Source organism: Castor canadensis, chromosome 7 (genome assembly GCF_047511655.1).
Source record: "Castor canadensis chromosome 7, mCasCan1.hap1v2, whole genome shotgun sequence".
In the NCBI taxonomy this organism is placed as follows: domain Eukaryota; kingdom Metazoa; phylum Chordata; class Mammalia; order Rodentia; family Castoridae; genus Castor; species Castor canadensis.
In genome coordinates this window covers 54,537,338-54,561,078 of record NC_133392.1, presented here as the reverse complement: position 1 = coordinate 54,561,078, position 23,741 = coordinate 54,537,338, and the positions used below count along the sequence as shown (strand labels likewise).

The 23,741-nt window shown below is 36.0% G+C and overlaps 1 protein-coding gene and 1 pseudogene across 4 annotated transcripts in view; one reads left to right on the top strand and one right to left on the bottom strand.

The window, feature by feature from the left end:
- Nucleotides 1–23,741, top strand: part of Jmjd1c (jumonji domain containing 1C) — a 236,249-nt gene that overhangs the window by 116,433 nt on the left and 96,075 nt on the right. The window contains exon 2 of one of the 4 annotated variants that reach the window (XM_074078971.1): nucleotides 4,157–4,255. The exons of the other annotated variants lie outside the window; for them this stretch is intronic. The gene's annotated coding sequence lies outside the window, so the exon portion shown is untranslated. The remainder of the gene's footprint in view (nucleotides 1–4,156; nucleotides 4,256–23,741) is intronic. 4 annotated transcript variants of the gene reach the window in all.
- LOC109690453 (fatty acid-binding protein 5 pseudogene) overlaps nucleotides 1–23,741 on the bottom strand; it is a 33,850-nt pseudogene that overhangs the window by 892 nt on the left and 9,217 nt on the right.

Here is a 23,741-nt window from a genome sequence, read left to right as displayed (position 1 = left end):
AAGTTTAGTTCACATTCTCTCTCTTCTATTAAACTTTCTCTGATTAGGCTTAACATGCATTGATCATCGAATATAAAATACCACTGCGGAAATCTCTTTTCTCCTTTTTCTTGGGGAAAGGGGGAGTCGCGGCACTGGGCTTTGAACTCAGGGTTTCACCCTTGTTAGGTAGGCGCTCCACAGCTTGAGTCACTCTTCCAGCCTTCTTTTGTGATGGATTTTTTTTTTTTTTTTTTTGCAGCTAGGATTATAGGCGTTAGCCACAGGCGCCGGACACTTTTTTCCTTAGAATGCTTTATTTTTCTCTAAATTTCTTATTGCTGTTGACATACTTATTTGTTTGTTCGTTCATCGGTATTTATTCTTCACACATATTCTCACTGAACTGTGAACTTCATTGGTTCATTGTAATTTGGGGATTTCGAGTTTTCTGTTACTGTTTTTGAGAGAACATTATTATATTTCAACACATAATTTCCATACAACCAAAATACAGAACACCAAAGTAAAGTAAATAGGGAAAAAAAAAAAATCCAGTGTTTCATTTGCAATTCCTGACAGAATGTTAACATACTTAATAAATGAGCTCTTAGGAATCAGAAGCAAAGAGAGTATTACAGGAGAAGTGGGCAAAAAGGAACAGGAAGCTGGGTACCAGTGGCTCATTCCTGAAATCCTAGCTATTCAGGAGGCAGAGATCAGGGGAATCACTATTCAAAGCCATCCTAGGCAAATAGTTCATGAGACCATATCTTGAAAATACCCAACACAAAACAGGGCTGATGAAGTGATTTAAGTGGTAGAGCTCTTGCCTAGCAAGCATGAGGTTCAAACCCCATGTTGTTCAAACCCCAGTACTCCCCCCCCCCCCAAAAAAAAAAAGAAAAAAGGAACAGGAAAATGAAATAGTACAAATGAATAATTAAGGCTATACAAAGATGATCTAGCTTAACATTGACAAAAGAAAAAAATGTCCTTTTTTGTATTGTCACATTATTCATGATCAAGATAGTGATACATAGCTCTTCTGCTTTTGTCTGCCATTGTGGTTTGTGCATTAGTCTTCTCACAAGACTTTCAGAAAATCAAGCAATTCCTGGCCAAGCAACAAAAGCAAAATCATCCCATTCCCCAGTGGCTTCAGCCAAGCTGGGTCTGTAAGGAATTGTGAGAGATGGGACATATATTGATGCTCTTCCGTGGATGGAGGTCATCTTGGCATCAAGCTGGCGTGTCACACTACCTGGACATTTGGGTGTTTTAAATTGGAAATCTTGATTGATTGCCTTAAGGATGGTGTAGTAATAAATATGTGAAACCTTTTGAACTGCTAATAAAAAAAAGATACTGATATCATTAGTTTAGTATTTTGCTAATACAGTACTTTGTCTCTCTTGCTGTACCAGTATCTGCCAAATATCAGGTTCTTAGGAATGAAGGAGTTTTAACTTAATGTTTGTGTTGTTTGAGGTCGTGGTTTTGATCTGCATTGGAGGTTCCTTTAGTACCAGTCCAATATTGTAATGCTGTGTCTTCCTCAGTGTCTTAGTCTGCTCACAGTTGAGTTTGAGCTCTTTATTCAGATAGAGTTTGATTAAGGGTTTAGCCATTTACCTTCTTTGGTGAAATTAGATAATTTTGTTGAACTTTGGTTTCTCTGTTTATAATATTTGAAAAAATGACATTGTTCTGAAGGTATATTAGATAGTGTTGTTTGAGAACTGTGGTGGTTAGTTTTATGTATTAACTTGACTTGGTTAAAGGATACCCAGATAGCTAATAAAATATCTGACTTTTTCTGTGAGAATAGTTCCCTAAGAAACTAGCTTTTCAATTAGTAGCTTGAGTACAGAAGATTACACTCACCAGTGTGGGCCAGCATCATCTAATCCTTTGCAAAGCCACATAAAACACAAAGGTAGAGCTCTCTGAACTAGAATATCCTTCCCCTACCCTCAAATATTGGTGCTCTTACAGGTCTTCATACTTAGACTTAAAACACTGGCTTTCCTGTTTCTCCAGTTTATAGGCTGTTAGATTGTAAGAGTTGGCCTCCATGATCACATGAGCATGTGTATACACAAGGGCGTGATACATGTATATATGTATATTTATATGTATACACACACACTATTGGTTCTGTCTCTCTTGAGAACCATAAGTAATACAAGGACATACAAGAAAGATTTTTTGAAGAGTAAGAGAATCTGTGACATGGTCCCTGTAGGTAGTAACTCCAAGTAAAATTTAAGCTTGGCATGGTGGTATGCACTTACTTTCACCTGCTTGGGAGGCTGAGGCAGAAGGATTTCTTGAGCTCAGGAGTTTGAAGCCAGCCTGGGCAAAATAGTGAGGCATGTCTCTTTAAATTTTTTTTTTTAGTCTTATTTAGGTGATGAAAGAGTTGATTTATTTCATTTTTGTTTCTCTTACTGGTAATATAATATTATTGATATAGAATTCTTGTACTAGTCTCCTCATTTTATATTATATCTAAATATTAGGTTTCTTTTTGTTTTGTATTTCTAGCCTTCTTTATTGTACTCCTTATCAGTGTGATCCCAATGTTTTTAATGGATAAGATGGTTTTCCAGATTATTATTTAGAGCATACCAGTGCTGTCTCTACTTAATTTGTTTTGGCCAGTAAGTTTTTCCTTGACACTGCCTGGTCATCATAATTATAAATACTGTTTTCTTGACTTTATTCTGCTATTCACTGTCTTATTGCAACCCTGTTTGAGTCTTGCTAAAGTAGCAATTTCTGTCCTATTCTTAGTATTCTTTTGTTCTTTATTATTTAATTTTCATAATACTTACATATATTTATGTTAAAATTTCATGTATGTGCTTTTTTGCAGTACTGGAGTTTGAACTCAGAACTTCAGGCTTGCTGGGCAGGCACTCTACAGCTTGAGCCACTCCTCCAGCCGAGATCCTTTTTTTTTCAGAGCTCTTCTCCACTAGTGAAGTCATACTAATTAATATTCATGACCAGATATGGAAACATTTAATTAATGTATAATTTTACATATTAATATCAATAATGTTAACATTTAATATATTCTTTTCTCAACTGTGCTGTGACAAAGTTAGAAACTTTTAACAATCTCAATAAATTTCTACCTTTATTTTAAATTCTTGAACGTTGTAGTTTAGCTTTCTTAAACTCTTCATATTGAATAGTTGTTTTCTCTGTCTTGCTTCCAGAATATTGCAGGCTGGCATATAGTTTTTTTTTTTTTTTTTTGCGGTACTGGGGCTTGGACTCAGGGCCTGCACTTTGAGCTACTCCACCAGCCCTTTTTTGTGATGGGTTTTTTCAAGACAGGGTGTCATAGAAGTATTTGACTGGGCTGGCTTCAAACCACAGTCCTCCTGAGTAGCTAGGATTACAGGCGTGAGCCACTGGTGCCCACCTGGCATATATATATGCACACACATATGTATACCTTTTAAGTAAGATATTGAAGGGAAGTTTATTATTCTAGGTAGAAGTTTTAATTTTCCAGAGGAAAAAAAATTGACATTTTAAGAAACATTCACTGAAATGACACTTTAACAAATCATTCTTCAGTAAAACCGATACCCACTCCTTTTATAGTCAATACTTTTAATTCCTTTGTATGAATTGATAGTAAAGGAGTGCTTGACACTCAAGTAGAGCTTCACAACATATGGGGATTAAAAAGATACCGAAGAGCTGTGTGCCTGTAATCCTAGCTACTTAGGAGGCAGAGATCAGGAGGATCGTGGTTCGAAGCCAGCCCAGGCAAATAGTTCTGCAAGACCCTATCTTGAAAACCCCTTCACAAAAATAGGGCTGGTGGAGTGGCTCAAGGTGAAGGCCATGAGTTCAAGCCCCAGTACCGCAAGAAAAAAAAAAAAAGATACCTAAGAAATTTCAAACCGCACTTCTGAAAGCATAGGTGGAAAATTCTTTTCATATACTCAGATAAGGAAATAACTTTGCCATTAAAATGAATGAACTCATTTAGGTTCCTAAAAAGATGGTCAAGTATCATGACTTTTGGCTTCCACACCCAATAGCACCTTTGGCAGAATTATAAGGAAAAAGTAAATGTTTCAAGCAGATATTAAGAAACCCCTAGTTTGGTGGAAGAAAGGTTATTTTAAACTGCTGTGTTCTTTTTTAGGAGATCTGGCCTAGGGCTGAAAAATCCTGTTTTGGCTGTGAGAAGATAAAATAGGAAAGAAACTGTTGAAGTTTTGTTCTTTTCCCCTTTTAACTAAAGGTACCTCAATTCTGCTTACCAGTAATGTGTTAGACCTCTGGTATCCTAAGAACTCCAATCAAGGTAGTGTAGAATTTGCTTCCAAGTGGATAGGAAAAATGGAATATTGCTTCCAGGTTCTCAGTACTTATAAAGAATAAGAGATAGAGGAAAAAGCAAACCAAATTCTTTTCTCTACTTCCTACTCAAGACTTTCAACACCAGATATCTATCTAAGGGTATTTCCTGACACACCAAGCAGTTCTCCAGTTGGCACTAGCTTGATGTCCTCTAATTGCAAAAACAATGATTTTTAAAAAAATTTCTGTTTCCTTTTAGTCATTCAGGGTCTTGCTATCTACTGTCTAGGCAGGCTGATCTCACACTCATCATCATCCTACCTCCCAGAGTGCTGGGCTTACAGGTATATGACACCAAACCTAGCTCCTCCTTATTGAATTTAATACTAGTATCTATCTATAGATAGCATCAGATCCCACAGGTTGAGGGTTCAGTCTGACAAGAGTGCGTCCCACTTCAGATACCAATCATAAGTAGTAGGTTGTCACCTGTACTTCATACTGACCTACCGTAGATCAGGGAATCCTATAACTCTTTCCTCAGCTTTAATTAATTTGCTAGAGTACCTCAAGGAACTCGGCAAAACACTTTACTTAGGTTTACTCACTTAAAAGGAATTTTTTTAAAGATATAAATGAACAACTAGATGAAAAGTTACATAGGGTGAAGTCTAATCTGGAAGGGTAGAGAGAATAGGAACTTCTGTCCCTGTAGAGTTGGGTTACACCTGCCTTTGGTACATTGATGTGGTTGTTTTGGGGGGGAGGGACAGAGTGATACTGGGATTTGAACTCAGAGTCTTGTGCTTGCTAGGCAAGGCTCTACCACTACAGCCATTCCCCCCAGCCCTAATCAACTTGGAAGCTCATCTGAATACTGTCCTTTTGAGTTTTTAAGAAGACTTCATCATATAAGCATGATTGATTGCATCATCGGTTGTTGGTGATGACATGTTTAGTTTCTCTGAGGATAAGCCACATCCTAAGACCTATGCAGGAGTCCTCCAAGAGTCACCATATTAGGACAAAAGAGTCTTTTGCCCAGGAAATTTCAAGGGATTTAGGAACTCTATGTCAGACATTCTTATCACTCAGGAAGTCACAAAGGTTTTTTGAGTTCTGTAGCAGGAACTGGGGGATCAAAGACCAAATATTAGAACAACTGATTGTCCTAGTGTTCCTTCCTATAAGGGCTTGAAGAGCTAAATGTAAGGAAACAAGGATGAAGACCAAAAGGTTTCTAAGGAAGATCTCCTTTTCATAGTGCTTTAACATAAGAACAAAGACTGAAGCTTCTTTTTTCTTTTTTTTATAGCTCTGGCAGAGTGGCTCAAGTAGTAGAGTGCCTGCCTAACAAGCCTAGCAAGCATGAAGCCCTGAGTTCAAATCCTAGCATTGCCAATAAATAAATAATATAGGTTTTAAGATGCTCTTTGGAATATCATTCATACTGTAAAAATGGATGTGGCAGCCTATAAATAAAATAACCCATTTAAAAATAAGAAGGAAGCAGTCAGTTAAAAGTATTATTATAATAGGTAAGATTACTTTTTAACTGAACATACATTAATAGTACAAGGGGGTTTCATTGTGATCATTCCAGAGATGTGACAATGTACTTTGGACAAGCACCCCCCCCTCCCCCATTATATTCCATTAACCCCTCAGTAGGGTTATTTTTTTAAAGGGTCTTGGCGCTTGCATTTTCACTGATCCATTATGAAAAAAGTAGGCTCAACTTTACAATATTCACATTCTGCCTATAGCTGCCAGGAGCTCTTCTTTCAAAATGATGTAGCTCATTAAATTGTTATTGAAATCTGTATTAGTTTCCTATCCCTGCTGTAACAAATACTGTAAACTTAGTTACTTAAAAAATCACAAATTTATTATCTCACAGTTCTGGAGGCCAAAGTGTGAAAGAGCACCAAAACCAGTGTTGCCAGAGCTGCATTCTTTCTAGGACCCCTAAAGGGGAATCTATTTCCTTACCTTTTCCAGCTTCTAGAGGCTTCCAAAATTCCTTGGCTTAGGGCCACATCACTCTAACATTTGCTTCCATCATCACATCTCCTCTCTTCTTTTTTTCAAAGAATTGTTTTTTGGCTTGTAATCCCAGCATTTGGAGGCTGAGCCAGGATATTCTTCAGTTTGAGACAGCCTGAGTTACATAGTAAAACCCAGTTTCAAAAAAAAAAAGTATTTTGAGAAAAGTGTTCCACTTTAGGTGTTCTCTAGCTCTAATAATTGTGGTCTTGTAATTTCCATATACTGAATTTTTCTAGAAGAGAATACTACATTGGCCAAATGAAATAATACTGTATTGAGTTATAAATTCCATTAATAAAAATAAATTAATATAAAATTATCCTAAAGTATATAATAGAGTAAAATACTAATATGAAATAAGTTATAAAAAGAGGAAAAGACTGCCCAGGGTTGGTGGCTCATGCCTGTAATCCTGGCTGTTCAGGAGGCAGAGATCAAAAGACAAAAGAGGTGAGTAATTTTAAATAGAGTACCTACAAAAGGTCAAAGGGCAGAAAAGGTAAAGCTCACAATACACATTAAAGTTAACTATAAGTCTATCATACATATAGGAAACTTAGATTGGCAGCACATGTTCCCAGCAATAATTCTGAATGTAAGCAGAAATATATTAGCATTTTTAAGTGCTTGAAAGGAAAAAACCCTAGAATTTTGCATTTAGCCAAGCAGTTATTAAAATAGTGAAATCTAATAAAGGATGTTACCACACATAAACATTAGTGATCCTGTTTTGTTTTGTGAGGTAGATCTTGATATATAGCCTAGACTGGCCTTGAATTCAGGATCCTACCTCACTGTTGACTACCTTACCCAGCTACATTCTAGGTTTTTATAAATACAGTCTAAAATTGGAACAATGATGAAGGCATGTTGTTGTAAGCGTTGTTTTAGAACATGTCTCCTCATTAAACAGCACATGACTGTGTTTTTTAAACTTACATTTTTGTTATGTTCAGTTCAACCGGTAAAGTCTTTGCAAATATTCAAAATCCATAAAAACACCAAAATCTGAAACATTTAAGCCTGAACATTTTATATACAGTATACTCAGCTTCTATCTTTATTTAAATTTCTTTATGGAGTGAAGGGAATATAAGAAAATTTGGGGGAATGGCTCAAGTGAGCTGCTTAACAAGCTCAAGGTCTTGAGTTCAAACTTCCCAAAAATAAAATTTGTGGGTTATAAAAGAAAATAAGAAATTTAGGGTGGATTAAACTAATTCCATTCATATTTCTTAGGATTTTGACATTACCGGTTATGCAGTTAGATTTAGTTTTAATTTATTAGGTATAAATCAGTGAGAGATTGAGGTGTATTCCTTATTATCTGTTTTTAGTTAAAGAATTAAACCTGGTTTTTAGGAAGTTTATGAGTTTATAGTTCAGTATTTCTCAAAATCAGAAGGAGGTATTATGAAGTAAATACATACAAAGAAGAAATAAAAATCACCTAATATACTCCTAAGCACATGCTGTAGAGCCTTGTTAATCTTAACATTTTATTGTACTCGCTCCAGACCTTTGATGCTTGAATTAAAATTGCTGCTTTTGTACTTCTCCCTAATCCAATTTAACTCCTTCTCCATTGGCACTTACTATTTAAATTGGTTGTTTTCTTACTCTCGTGTGCTTTTATACTGTGGCTATACATATATAGGCTTTCACAAACAGTATGTAATACTGTGTTGCATGTTATTGAACCTGCATACCATATGGGTCATTCTGCTTCTTTGGTAGAGTGGGTTTTGAGTTTGATGTATTTTTTTGTTTTTAATGGTGGTACTGGGGTTTGAACTCAGAGCCGCACACTTGCTAGGGAGGCCCTCTTATTGCTTGAGCCATGACACCAGCCCTTTTTTTGTGATGAGGATTTTTGAGATAGGGTCTCATGAACTATTTGCCCAGGCTGGATTTGAACTGTGATCCCCCTGATCTCTGCTTCCTGAGTAGCTGGGATTACAGGTGTGAGCCACCAGCTCATGGCTGTAGCTTTTATTTTTAGAAATAAGACTTGATATCTGATGAGGCAGAATCTCCCATTTTATCATCTTGAAGTGATACTGTAGCTATTCTTGGCACTTTGCAGTATTAAAGTAATACCTATACAAAAGAACTCCTTGGAGATTTCTTAATACATTTATGTATTTAGGAATAATGTCTGTTTTAACCATATTGAATCATTTCTTCCATGAACATGATATATATCTCAATTTGTTTTTGTTCTTGTGTTATGCCTTCAGATAGAGTTTATAGTTTCTTCCATAAAGTTTACGGATCTTCTGTTGATTAATCTTTGTGATGCGATCATGGTTATTGTTATTATTAAAGTAAAATCTTATGCTGTATTTTGTGTTAAACATTGACCTAAGGGAATATAATTAATATTTATGTGGTGATTTTTTTTTTGTCCTGTAGACTTTCAGAACTTTTTGAAATATTCTAATAGTTTGACTATAAATTATTATTTTTGACCATTTTGTTTCTTCTTTTTTAAAAAATGTTTTTCTTATTTATTGTGTTGATTGAAATTCATAGCTCAATATACAGTCATTGAATATCATTGTATTACTCTTTTTCCTTTTATTGTGTGGATTTTTGTTTTTTATCATTCTGATGGTAAAAGGAATACTAACTATGATAAAGCAGTTTTCAATACCTTTCAAAATTAAGACGGAGGCTGGGAATGTAGCTTGGTGGTAGAGTATATGCTTATCATACACATGGCTGGAGTCAATATTTGACACACAGAAAACAGATCGCTATGAGTCAACAATGCTTTCTCAACCTAATTTGTGTCATGGTGTACATAGAAAATATTACACTCATATAGTGTACTGAATTAAACTTAGGGCAGGTTCTTAAGTTTCATGGCTGGAGTTCCCATGTGTTTCATGCCTCTCCCAGCCACCTCTAAGGCTAAACAGATCAAAATCTGGGACACTATCCTGTTAACTAGTAGAGTCATGCTAGTTGAAAATCTCTGCTCTAATGTTTTACCTTAAGAGTGAAATAGATACTCATGGTACCCATGGTTCATGCCTATAAACTTAACTGTTTAAGAGGCTGAGATCAGAAGGGTCTCAATTCAAGGCCAGCTCGGGCAAATAGTTCTTGAGACCCCATCTCCAAAATAACTAAAGCAAAATGGACTAGAGGTGTGGCTCAAGCAGTAGAATGTCTCCTTTGCAAGCACGAAACCCAGTGTTCAATCCCCAGTACCACCAAAACAAAAAACAACAAAAAAAGAATGACATTAGCTATAGCTTTTGATAGTTTATTAGTTTCAAGAATTGGTTTTTATTTAGCTGAAAGATTTTTTTATGTTCCTAGATTATTGAAGTTTGTCAAATGCTTTCTCTGCATCTAATGAACTTACTACATTATTTTCTCCTTTTATATGTTTTTGTGTGTGTGTGTGTGTTTGTGTGTTTCAGTACTGAGGATTGAATTTAGGGCCTCAAGTGCTCTACCACTGAGTCATGCCCTCAGTCCTTTGTTGGAGGGTGGGGAGGATTTGGGGTTTTAACTCAGGGCTATGCACTGTACTAGAGCCATGCTTCCAGTTCTCCAGTTTCGTTTTTTAGTTTGTTTTTCAGGTAAGGTCTCATGAGTTTGCCTGAGATAGACTTGAAGATTCTCCTACCTCTTGAGTAGGTGAGATTGCACCAGCTTTCCTGTAAAACATTACTGTGGTAAATTATATTCATAGAATAGTCAGTGCATTTGGGGGTAAACTCACTCTGGTCATCAGATGTGAACTATTTTTAGATGAATTTAATAAGGGTTTTTAATCTGATTCACAGGGCTGACAATGTAGCTTGGTGGTAGAGTACTTGTCTGCCATGCACAGGACTCTCTGGGTTAGATCCCCAGCACCACCAAAACAAAACTAAAAAAGTATGTTCATTTAATCTGATTCATAGTCTTAGTAGTTTGAGAAATGTAAATCTGATTTTTTTTAATTTGTAGAATGTCTTGTAAAACTAAAATATGTTACTTTGTACAGATTTGTATAATAAAATGACCTATTCTTTCGTTGACACCCAAGTTAAAAAGTATATTACTGATCGATCGATCTCTCTCTCTCTCTCTCTCTCTCTGGCTCCTTCCACTTTTTTCTCTTTCTCCTAAAATAAATGTTGTCTCTTCAACTTTCTTCTGATTGTCTAATTTCTGTCCTATTTTCTGTTTCTCCTGCTTGCAAAGCAGGTACTCTGCTGTTCCCCCCCCCCCCCAACTGAAGTCCTCTTTACTTTTACTCCCAGTTACAATGTTATCTGGTGCTGACATTTCTTAGGCATTTTGAAAATTGTGTAGTGTAAACTGGTTTGGCTCTCAGTTTCTGTCAGCCTGGAATTCAGCTTTCTCTTATCAGTTATCACTTGCACATTTCCTTTTTAATTTTCAAAATGTCATTTGCCTTTTCTGTTTCTCCCTCTTTTGCCTCTGTCCTTCTGAGGTACTTTTCTTTCTAAAGAATTGCCTTTACTAAAAAGTGAAGTATCAGGAAGGTCTGAATTTAGATGCATTATATACAACTCTCCATCTTAACCCGGAAACCTAAACCTACTTTTTAGTTTTTGCCCTACTTATTTTTAGTACAAATAATATTTATGATGAAGTATTGAAATATTCTGCAGCACGTAATATCTCGGTGTTCCATGTATGTTTTTAAGTAAATCAGTCAGTGATTCTCTTATACATTTTTGTAAATCTCAGCATTCATGCTTTCCTTTTAGAGTAGGAATTAAATTTTTAAAAAGACATTCTGTAAAATTTTATTTACTCTGAGCTCCAACTGCTATAAAATAGTTAAAGAAATTTTGTATTTTAATACCATCTTTTCAGGTAGGTGCTAATAAGTATTTAAGGTGCTAGTATGTATTTAATTAAATTACTTATGATACTGTGAAGATTGATTATAAACACAATGGTATCCTTTTAAGAAAGACCTCCTAATAAAGTAAATGCTGTTAACTCAAGGGTATTTAAGCCTAGAAAAATAGACAGAAATGTGATTGACCATCAGAATATTGATATGTTAGAAAATACTTTTGTTTCATATGATAGTGAACCACCTATAAACTTTGTCTAACCATTAATGTATTACTTAAATATTTAGTATCTCAATAATGCATCTAATGTTAGCCAGCACCTATAATCCTAGCTACTTTGGGAGGCCAGTATTGGGAAAATCAAGGTTTGAGGCCAAACTTGGCAAATACCTCAAGCCTCTGTCTCTAAAACAACCAGAGTAAAATGGACTGTAAGGCCTGCTTTGCAGGTACAAAGCCCTAAGTTCAAACACCAGACCCACCAAAACAAGAACCAAAAAAAAAAAAATACCATAGACTTAATGGTGTAAACTACAGAAATGTATTTTCTCACAATTCTGGAGGCTACAAGTCCATGATCTCAGTGTTGACTGAGTTAGGTCTGAGGGCCATGTGGAAAGAAGGTTCTGTTTTAGATCTATCTGCTTGGCTTGTCTAGATGATTGTCTTCACCTCTGTCTTCAAATCTTTATACTTTTACCCAAATTTCTTCTTCTTATAAACACATTAGTCATACTGGATTTAGGGCTTACTCCAATGACCTTATTTTAATTTTCTCTGTTAATACTCTATTTAGAGCCTTCACATATGAATTAACTGGGAGTGTGATAGGTGAATACAACTCAGCCTGTAATAAGCTACTACAAAATTTTGTCGGTGATCTCCAGCACCGTAAAAACAAAAATTTATCATTAAAATACAGTATGCAATCTTAGCTACTAGGGAAACTGAGATCCAGCCCAGGCAAATAGTTCTTGAGACCTCATCTCCAAAATAACTAGAGCAAAAAGGTACTGGTGGTGTGGCTCCAACCCTAGAACACCTGCTTTGCAACTATGAAGCACTGAGTTTAAATCCTAGTCCCACCCCCCAACAATATTTTTTTTAATTAAACTGCACTTGAATGTGGTTATAACCAGTTAGTACTTAGTTTTTCCATTGTCAGAAACATGATTTTGAAAGTGAAGTACTAATAGAGTGTCAGGACTAGTCTTGGGAAGAATAACCTATTATTCAATGGCACCTTTTAGAGACAGTTAGATAATCATATATTTCTTGTTGAAACCTTAGCCAAAGAAGTAAACACACACATAAATTCATATTTAGGGGGCAGGGGGGAGAAATGACCCAAGCCTTGTATGCACATATGAATAATAAAACAATCAAAAAAAATTCATACTAGTAAAGTTTGTCAATGGAGTGTACTTTCAAATCCCATATTTTTATACAGATTAAAAGTAACTAAAAGCAGTTGCTGTATATGATCTCTTCTTTGTCCTTACTTAGTTTTTCAACCTCAACCCAGTTCCCAGTGTTATTACTATTCAGACTAGTAGGGTAGCTGTTATGTTTGTTTTCGGTGCTACTAATAAAAGTTGAGCTTACCTTGTAAAAAATTTTTTTTCACATTTAATATACTTACTAGCCTAAAAGCATAAGGGTTTGCTGACATGAATGTTTAATTAAATCATGCTATTTTAATTCCTTCTTGGGAACTTTTCCATTTTGAAGTTTAACAGGCACCTGCTTTTTTTTAAAGTTTCTGGCTGTGTATTCTAAATTCTCATTGTCTCAGATGTAGTGAGCAATCTGGGCATGCTTGTGTATGAAAGCCTTATGCCCAGACTTCTGTTACAGTGCTTTCTGATATCAAATATGAGTTATCTTGCTTTCACTTATGGTAATGGTAAAGGTAGTACCTAACTACTGTTTATAATTCTATATATTATTACATATAATGAGTATAATTTATGTATAATGATTTTCAAGAATTTGAAATTTGTGTAAATTTGGTGTCTTTTGTTTGACCACTTTGGAGTGGCATAATGAGAGATTTTGGGATTGCAAGTTCCAGGCCAGGTGGGGCTACATAGCAAGAGGGGTTGTGGAAGGAGGGAGATACATACTTTATTTAGTACTAACTATATGAGGACACTGTGATAAAAGGATGCTGCCAGGAATATGGAGGTGAGTAAAGTATGATCCATGCTCAAACAAGTATACTAATCACTATAATTCAAGGTAAGATTGCTGAATGCCATGGAATACTCTTATATTTCTAACATCAGAATATATACGAGATAATGGCTTCTCAGAAATATCCTTGCTGCTGCTTCTGAAACTTCTATCAGTAGAAAACTCAGTAAGAAATTAGAGTGTCTTCAATATAATATGATAAACAGAATCTTAGTAGTTGTCTGCTTGACAAAAATAATCTCTTACTGACTGCTTTTTTGTGCAAAGCACTGTTTTTTCCAGTGTGAGAAGACATGGAAAAAAATGTATTTTAAAGAAAACCTGCTTCTACATAATTTATTATTAATTTTAGATGAAATATCTATGTGCTTACAAAGCAACATAGTAGTACTATAAATAAGGATATGAATCAAATATGCAATTCCTTTGTGATGTGGTGATTTAGCAGTGCATAAAAGGCACAGGCAAAATCAAGTCATTCAGTAGGTTAGGAGAATAACTTTCTCTCCTAGATGATTGATAATACATACAAGCATTTTTATAGTCAGGTTAATGGATGAGAGATCTTAGTCGCAGCACTATTAAAATCATTAGTTCAAGAGCTAGTCAGTCAATAATTAGAGATATTTGGGTATGGTGAGTCACACCTATAATCCCAGCTACTTGAAAGGTGGAGAATCGTGGTTCCAGGCCAGCCAGGCAAAAAAGTTATTGAGACCCCATCTAAACCAAAAAAAACTATGCAAGTGGTGTAAATTGGATTGTGGTCCCCATGGGCAAAAATGCCACACCCTGTTCAGAAGATAACTAAAGCAAAAAGGGCTAGTGGACATGGCTCAAGTGGTGAGGCCCTGAGCTCAAATCCCAGTACTACTGTCCCCCCACCACTACAAGAAATTATGTTAAATTGTATTTTAAAAAGAAGTTATAGTAAATGTTGCCATAAATTCTCTCCCTGCGCCCTCTTTTGGAATTAATAAGAAAATTACTAAATATATATAATAAGAAAATTGTAGGAGAAAGATGGGGACCTTTATTGCTTTTGGTTTATAAGGAAAAAATTTTGGCTTAAATTTACTTTTTTTTTTTTTTTGAAAGAATGGGTCATACTATATTGGTCAGACTAATCTCAAACTCATCTCAAAGTTAGGATCTTCCTTCTTTAGCCTCCTGAGTGCTGGCATTATAGGTACGCCCCACTGTGCCCAGCTTTTAAATTTACTTTGAAGGCCATAATTTTGGCTAATTCCAAATGAGACCTGATGTGACAGCTGGCCTCATAATTAAGTCCAACTAGTGCTAGAGCTTTCACTAATTATTGTTTGGGTCTAGGACTAGTAGTGAGACTAACAATCACAACTCAATGAACTAAAATGTTTAGAGCTGAGTGCAGTTACAACCACCTGAACTCCCAGCTGTGTAGGAGGCTAAGGCAGAAAAATCACATGAGTCCAGAAGTTTGATGCCATATGACAACTTAATGAGATCCTGTCAAAATTTTTTTCTTACTAAATGTTTTGATACGCATCTGTGGTTCATAATTTAAGTAAAATTGTAGTTCTAGGAGTGGTATAGAGTTTAACTTTTTCTGCAGTCTTGGCAATTTATGAAAATAAGCGTAATACAGCTTAGAATCTCTTTAAAGAGGTTCTCAAGATAAAGATTTAATAAGATGCTATTTTTCAAATATCTGACAAGCAAAACCAAAAGTTTTGAATACTTATTTTGAGCAGTACTGTGTTGTTAATAGTTAAATTATTTGTATTTTGGTTTTGACTTGTGCTTTTTTATATACTTTGATTATAGTGTTGAATCAGCATCATTAATAATGCAGCGGGGTAAAGGGGTTTCACTGTGTTCTTGCTCCCGCCCCTTGCCTCTCAAAGGGCATTGGGTGGGTTTCATGATGTTTTCCTCACTCCTCAGCATCCTTCCCTTTTCCCTTCCTGGTACTGGGGTCTGAACTCAGGCTTCAAGCACCATACTGCTTGAGCCACACCTGTAGCCCTTTGAACGTATTTTTTTTCCTTTTTATAAAATTTTTTAAAAATTAAAAAAATTTTTTGTCAGTGCTATGTTTGAACTTAGGGCCTCATACTTACCAGGCAGACACTACCATTTCAGCCACTCTGCCAGTCATTTTTTCTTCTTTTTAAATGTGGGATAGCTGTCAGTCTTATTTGTTGCTCATATAAGTATTGATATGAGTGTAATGTATAGATAGGAAAGAAGAAAACAAAAATGTATAGATAAGAAAGCTTAAGGAAAAGAATTTCAATTATGTATACCCATTAACTTAGGCATTTTTCTTCTAGGAACTTACCGAGTACATAAGTATTTGTGAAAAACAAATACAGGGCATCTTATTGTGTGTAATAGAAAATTGGAAACAACCTAAAAATCTCTCATGTGCATTATGATCAAGTAGAATAGAAGGAACAAAGTAGTTGTATGTATAGAGAATGGGATTGATTTCCAGAATATATTCATTTTAGGCTTGGGGTCTAGCTCAGTGGTAGATTGCTTGCCTAGCATGTACAAGTCCTTGGTTCAAATCCCAACATCATTAAAATAAAGCCCACTGTTAGTTTTGTAAAGCACAGAATAAAACATGGAGAATTTTTTTAGCCATTTGTTTTCTATGTGGTTTATATTTTATGTGTGTGATTGCAAATTTGCACATTGTTAGGCACGGTGCCTCATGTCTCTAATCCTCCTATTTGGGAGGCTGAAATAGTTTTTCGGTTCAAGGCCAGCCTGGACAAATAGGTCATAAGACCCCCATCTCCAAAATAACCAGAGTAAAAGTGACTGGAGGTATTACTCAAGTAGTAGAACACCTGTTTTGCAAGGGTAAAGCCCTGAGTTCAAACCCCAGTCCCAACAAAAATTCACATACTGCCTCTGGAAGAAAACATAAGAATTTGATGAAACTTTTGCTTTCGTGCTAGGAAAACTGGGTGTGCTTTCCAGAGTTAAAGTATATAACGGATGTTACCCTTCATAGTTTTGAGTTTTGTTTCCTGTGTATGTAAGAGAAAGATTCTAAGAAGGGTTGACAAGAGTGGCTCAAGTGATAGAGCACCTGCCTAGCAAGCATGAGGCCCTGAGTTCAAACCCCAGTATCGCCAAAAAGAAAAGAAAAGAGTCTCGGGCATTTTCCCTTACTGTTCTTCCTTTGGTATATGGTTTACTAGCTCTTGAGGAAATGTGCTGAGACCTTTAAATTGAATAAGCATTGTTTGTAGATGGTTCTCAGGGATCTCATGTTAGACCTCAAATTCAACATTGAAAGTAATATGCTGTTTGACATTGTTTGACTTTAAGATTCAGATAGAAGGCTGGGGTGCCACCAAAAAGAAGGGAGAAAGGAAAGGAATGTAATTCTGTGGGACATAATTCAAAGACTTAATCATCCATAGAAAACTAAAAATTCAAGGAGTTTGAGTTCCTTGAGAGGCTTTTGTTTGTTTCAGAGATGGTTTTGCTGGCAGTTTTGAAATTTGTACACAAGTGTAAGGGCATTGATGAGTTTCTTGGAATTCATATGAATTCATATGAATTATGTCAATTCATATGAATTGACATAATTTGATTACCTGCAAATCATTTTATTTTTATGTGTGTGTTGAGAAAATCATGAATTATTAATACTTTATACAGAAACTATGGGCAGCAATACTATGACATTTACTCATAGGGTGTTTGAAATTTCTGTTTTACTATGCTACCAGTATTATTGTTTGTGCCTTAGGTGAGTGCTGTTCTGTTGTGAATTGCCCATTTTCACATTGAGTTGCCAGTATACTGTAGTGGGAAATTAACTTTTAATGTTCAAGAATATAGTAATTCAAAGGTTATCTTTATTTGTAAACTTTTCCATATTGCATAGTTTCTAGCATGGTGCTTGAAATAGATTCTTAAGATTTTAAGATACTGAAATAAATATGGCATTCTATCATTAAGTGATGTAGGAAGAACATTTTAAATACATAAATATTTAGAAGGAACATATTGGGGGTTGAAATGTGTTGTCCAGAACTATATGTTGAAGCCCCAGTCTCTGGTATTTGTATCACTTTAGTTAGAAGTAGTCTTTGCAGCTATAATCAAGTTAGATAGGGTGGTAGCTGTGCGCGTGCAGTGTGGCTTAGTGGTACAGTTCATGCTTAGGATGTGCAAGGCCTTGGGTTTAATTCCCTGCACCAGAACAAGATGAAGTGCATAAATAGACGCAGAGATGTACAGTGTAGGCTTGTGATGACAGAAACAGATTGGAATGATACAGCTGCAAACCAAGGAATTAAGATTTTCAACAAACTATCAAAAGTTAGGAGAGGCAAGGAAAAGGACTCCCAGTACAGGTTTCAGAGCAAGTGTGGTTTGTGGCTTCCAGAACTGTGAGATAATCAGCTCTATGTGTAACTGACCACAAATACTATTTACATTACTTCTTACAGCAACCCTAGGAAATAAATACAGCACAAGTTTAAGATATTTCACATCTTTGAGCTAAATGTGGTGGCATGTACCTGTAGCACTTTGTGTCCCAAATAATATGGCAAAGCTGCCCTCATGGTCTCTGTCTTTGAGGAAACTTAAATTCTTACAGTTTTAGACCAGTACAATGGACTTAAAGATTTATGTTACCTTGTCTACTCTTATCTAACTTCATGTCATCTTGTCCTTTTAGAATCATCTCGTTCTGTAAGGTGGTCTGGCTTTTTTTTTGTTTTTGTTTTTTGTTCGGGGGGGATATTGGGGTTTGAACTCAGGGCCTCATACTCTGTTTGACTTCTTGAGCCATGCCCCTGCCCTTTTTTTGCTGTAGTTATTTTTCAGATACTTTAGTGTGTTTTGTCCTGGAACAAGCCTCAGACTGGAATCCTCCTACCTGTGCCTCTCAAGTAGCTGAGATTATAGACGTGGACCACCTCAGCTAGCTTATTTGTTGAGATGGGATCTTGCTTGACTTTTTCCTGTGCTTGCCTGGAAGCACAGTCCTCCCTATCTCCTCCCCTTCCCCCTTCCAGTAGCTGGGATTACATGTGCAAGCCACCATGCTGGGTCCTCCCTGGTTTTTTGTTGTTGTTGTTTTGGTTCTCGGTTTTTGTTGTTGTTGTTATTGTTGTTTTACTAGGGTTTGAACTCAGACCCTTGTGCTCACTAGGCAGGCACCACTATACCACTTAAGCCATGTCCAGAGTCCCCTTCCCTCGGTTTTTAAAATGAAAATCTGGAGCTTTTGGTGTGGTTTCAGTAGTAGAGCACTGGCCTAGCTAAACACAAGGTTCTGCAAATTTCAGTACCACAAAAGAAACAGTAACCATGAAAGTGATGTACTTAAATGCTGACATGATTTGTTATGGTTTATGAAAGTATACTTTGTCCACACATAGTAGATGCAGTCTTTTTTCTAAATTATTAACTTGCCTTTCACTTTTATAAGAGAGTAACATAGTGCCATATTTATAGTTGAAATGCTAAAATACTAGCTCTAACCAACCGATTTACTTTTTCCACTAAATTCAAGTGTGTCTTAAGCCAGAGATAGTTAAATGTTTATATTGGGTAAGTTAATTTCATAGATAAGAAAGTTAAGGACCAAAGAAGTTTCTAAGATTGTACAGCTCATTAAAATACATAAATGCCTACAATGAAAAACGAGTAGCTGATGTTTATTGTATGTTTATACATGTGGTCATCTATAATTACTTTTCTTTATACACTAAAGTTATGAAGTATAAGATATGTGTTGTCTTTTCTCTAAATTTTCTATTCTAAGGAGTTCTTTGACGTGTCATAGTTTGAAAAATTAATGTTCAGCCAAGCTTGGTGATTCATGCCTATGATCCCAGCTGCTTGAGAAGCCTAGATAGGAAGATTACAGTTCAAAGTCAGCCTGGGCAAAAAGTCTGTGAGATCTCATCTCAATCAAGCCAAGCATGGTGGCGTTAAGTAGGAGGCTCATGCACTAAATTCTGCCCTTAGCAAAGACTCAAGATTGTACCTAAAAAATAACTAAAGCAAGAAAGGGCTTGGAGACACAGCTTAATTGGTAAGAGCACCTGCCTAGTAAGCATAAAGTCCTGAGTTCAACCCCCCCCCCAAAAAAAAAGATGTTTGATACCATTTACTTGATGGTGTGATAATAGTACAGTTTTGTGCTTATTTTCACTTAGTTGAAAGGACTGATAATGCTGTAACTTCTCTCATATAGATTAACCAGTTACGGTGTTTTGTCACCTTTATCTTTAACTCTTTACTGCCTCCCATTATATTTGGGTATTGCCTACTTCAGGTTTCAGCAGCATTATATTCACAGCACTAGGGGATTCCTAATAAATTCCTCACCAAAGGTAGTCCATTCCATTTGTGGTTATCCAACCATGCACACCCTGTTAAAATACTAGGTTTTAGTGAAAAGACAATGGGAAAAGTAGAGACAAAAATATATAACTTTCATACTTAGATTCCCTATACTATAAATTTTTCTCTCCTTCTTTTTCCTACGCTTTTTAGGGTCATGGGTCCTGTGTAATAGTATTAAATAAGTACCTTTCACTGTCAAAAACAACTAACTACATACACTTTCCAGAACAGTAGGGGTTAATGAGGAGCAGAAAATATGCCAAGGAAGATGATGGGGTCTTAATTTTAAGAAGCTTTTAATCTAGATACTGAAATAAGTATGTGATACGAGAACTATAATAAGCTGATTTATGAAAATCTTAAAAATGCAAACTTACAAATAAAATAGTTATTTTTAGTTTAAATTTGAAAAGTTATCCATTCTCTTAAGCTTGCTTTTCCTTTTAAAGCTTCATACTCTCAATCAGGAAAGACTTTTATCTTTTATAACTATAGATAACCAAGGTGACTGGCATATAGTCCATTCTCATTATTTCTTAGATTTTGTATTTGCAATTTTGCTACTTTATATGTAACTCCAAAATTAATGCTCGTGGCACTTTCTTAGACATTCATAGCAATGTTCAGAGCGGCAAAAATTTTGAGTCAGCTGTGTACACACTCCCAACTGAGATTGAACAATGTGGTTTTGCCTTCTTGTTTTAGATCTTGTAATGTAAACAAGCATCCTCTCAGTGCAGTGGTCTGTTTAATGTCATGTTTTTTGCAGTTTTCTGGGTTTTGTTGATTTTGCTGTTTAATGTGTTCCCCAAAGGCTTGTAGGTGCAGCTCAGAGGTAGTGTGGTTGCCCAACATGCCATACCCTAGATTTGATTCCAGCACCACACAGAAGAAAAAGAGAAATAGTTTCCAAGTATTGCTTATTATATCTTAAGTGCAAAGTGCTGTAATGATGTACTTTTGGTGGGGGGTACTAGAGTTTGAACTCAGGGCCTCAGGCTTGCTAGGCAGGTGCTCTACCTTGAGCCACTCCACAAACCCATTTAATGTTGGGTGTTTTTCTGAGATAGAGTCTCGAGAACTATCTGCCTGAGGGTGGCTTGAACTGAGATCCTGAGGTCTGTCTGTTGAGTAGCTAGGATTATGGGTGTTAGCCACCAGTGCTCAGCATGATATGCTTTCTTTGAAGAAAATGATGTGTTAAGTTTCATTTAGGCATGAATTACAGTAATATTTTTTGTGATTCCCAATAATATATAATAAATGGGGTGTCAAAAGCAAATAAGGTATCATAAAACAGAAACATAAAACATGCTGTGTATTGATTAGTTAACAAAAATGTTGTGACCAGAGTCACAAGAACCTACCCTTGTATTTCCCCTGGGGGCAATAGCTTAATATTTGATAATTCCATGTTTTCGGTGACTTTTGTACAGCATAACTACTGTGAATAACAAGAATGACTGTACATGTATACATTGTATAATGTTAAAGTTAGGCTAAACATACCCATCTCCTCAAACATCTGTTATGTATTGAAAAATTCAGAAGCCCTGAGTTCAAATACCAGTAACTACAAACAAAACAAAATAACAACAAAACCTATGGAAATATTAATTTGTTATTTCTTTTTAAAAAATTATATTTTTGCTGCCCTGGGGGCTACATTGTGACATTTACAAAAGTTTTTACAATGTATCATAGTTGTCTGTTTATTTCTATATACAGTTTCCCTTCCTTTCCACTTGCTACTCCCACCCTACACTATAGAAAGATCACAGTCCAAAATTAAATGGATAATTCCAGAAATAAACTGTATAATTTTTAAATTACATGCCATTCTGAGTAGTATAGTGAAATCTTGTTACTGCCTATTCTGTCCCTCCTCAAACATGAATCATCCTTTTGTTTGGTGTATACATACTGTATATACTACCTGCCTGTTAGTCACTTAGCAGCCATCTTAATTACCAGTTCAGCTGTCATGATGCTGGAGGGCTTGTTGTTCAGGTAACTGTTGTTTTATTTAATAATGGCCCCTAGACTCAAAGTAGAAATGCTAACAATTCACATATGCCAAAGAAAACACATAAAGTGCTTTCCTTAAGTAAGAAAGTGACTTGGCAATGGTGACTCACACCTGTAATCCATACTACTCAGCAGGCAGAGATCAGGAGGATCTTGATTTGAAGCCAGCCAGGCAAATGGTTCCCAAGACCCTGTCTTGAAAATACCCAACACAAAACAGTGCTGGTGGAATCAAACCCCAATACTGCCTCTCTACCCCCAAAAAAGTGAAAGGTCTCAAATTAATAAGGAAAGGAAAAAATCTGTATGCTTAGGCTAACTACCTATGATAAGAATGAATCTTCAGTCTGTGAATTTGTAAAGAAAAATGAATTCCATAGTAGTTTTGTCATCATGTCTCAAACTCCAAACGTTATAGCCACAGTTCAGTGCATGCTAACTGCTTAAGATGGTAAAATATTACATTCTTGCATGTATGTATAAAAAAATAGTATTATATAAGGTTCAGTACTGTTACCTTTTTTTTGGCATCTAGTGTGTGTGGTGGGGGTTGGTTCTTAGATTGTATCCCCTTTGGATTAAAGGGGACCACTGTTGTAAAGTTGTAATCCAATTCTATTTTTTCTTAATGTCATCTAGTATTTGGAAGTGTTTTGAAACAACTGATGCATTCACTACTTTTTCTCAGCATCCGTTATTGCAAAACAAATTCATGCTCATTTTACCTTGTCAGTACTCTTTATGAGAACTGAAAATTCTATAGCCACTCCTCATTTACTCTTTTTTGTCTTTATTGAAAAACATATTCCAAGTCGGGTGCCTGGATTACTCCTGTAATCCTAGTTACTCAGGAGGCAGAGATCAGGAGGATAGAGTTCTAAGCCAGCCTGGGCAAGTAGTTCCTCGAGACACAATCTCGAAAACAACCATCACAAAAAGTGACTTAAGGTGTAGTCCCTGAGTTCAAGCCCCAGTACTACCAAAAAAAAAAAAAAAAAAAAAAAACCCTCTAAATATAACTATTTAGTGTTTATGTTAGTATCTTCCATAAATAAGCAATTTAGGGGATTTTTCAATGTTAGAGATTAAAAAATCCTTTTGTAGGTATCACACCTGTAACTCCAGCCATTTCAGAGCCTGAGACAGGAAGTATGTGCTTTGTGTCCAGTGTAGGCAAAAAAGTAGTTAGACCCTATCTCAAAAATACAAGCTGTGCCAGGTATGGTGGCTCATCCCTGTAATTCTAGCCACTTGGGGTGCTGAGATGAGGAGGATCAAGGTTAGATGCCAATCTGGGCAAATAGTTCAAGAGACCCTATCTAAAATAACTAGAGCAAAATGGATTGGAGTTATTACTCAAGTGGTAGACCACCTGCTTTGCAAGCACAAAACCATGAATTCAAACCCCAGTCTCACCAAAAAAAAAAAAAGAAATGGGAGCATGTCTGTAATCCCAACTACAGGAAGCAGAGGTAGGAGGATCTCTGAGGCTGGCTCTTGGACATCAAATCCTGTCTGAAAAATAACTGAAGTAAAAAGGGCTGTCAGCATGGCTCAAGTTGTAGAGCACTGGCCTTGCAAGCATTTGAGGCCGTGAGGCCCACAAAAAAAGTCCTTTTTTTGTATCTTACTATTATAATCTTTATTATCTCAGGAGTTTTTTACTGTCTAGTTTTAGATACTTTATATTGTAAAATTTCAGAAATTTTCAGAGTTCCTTAGAAATGTAATGACATGTGTTGTAGGTCTTTCTTCAAGAGTATTTTCCCAGTGCTGCCCTAAACTTTCATGTAGTAATCTGTGTTTTCAAAGAGTGATGCTACTTACCATCTCTTTATTTGATATATGCTATAACGTTTGATTTTATGCATTTTTCTTTTGGGAGGGGGCAATATCGGTTTGGCGCATAAGAATTATTTGAAATCTGAAATGAATGAATAGTAAAAA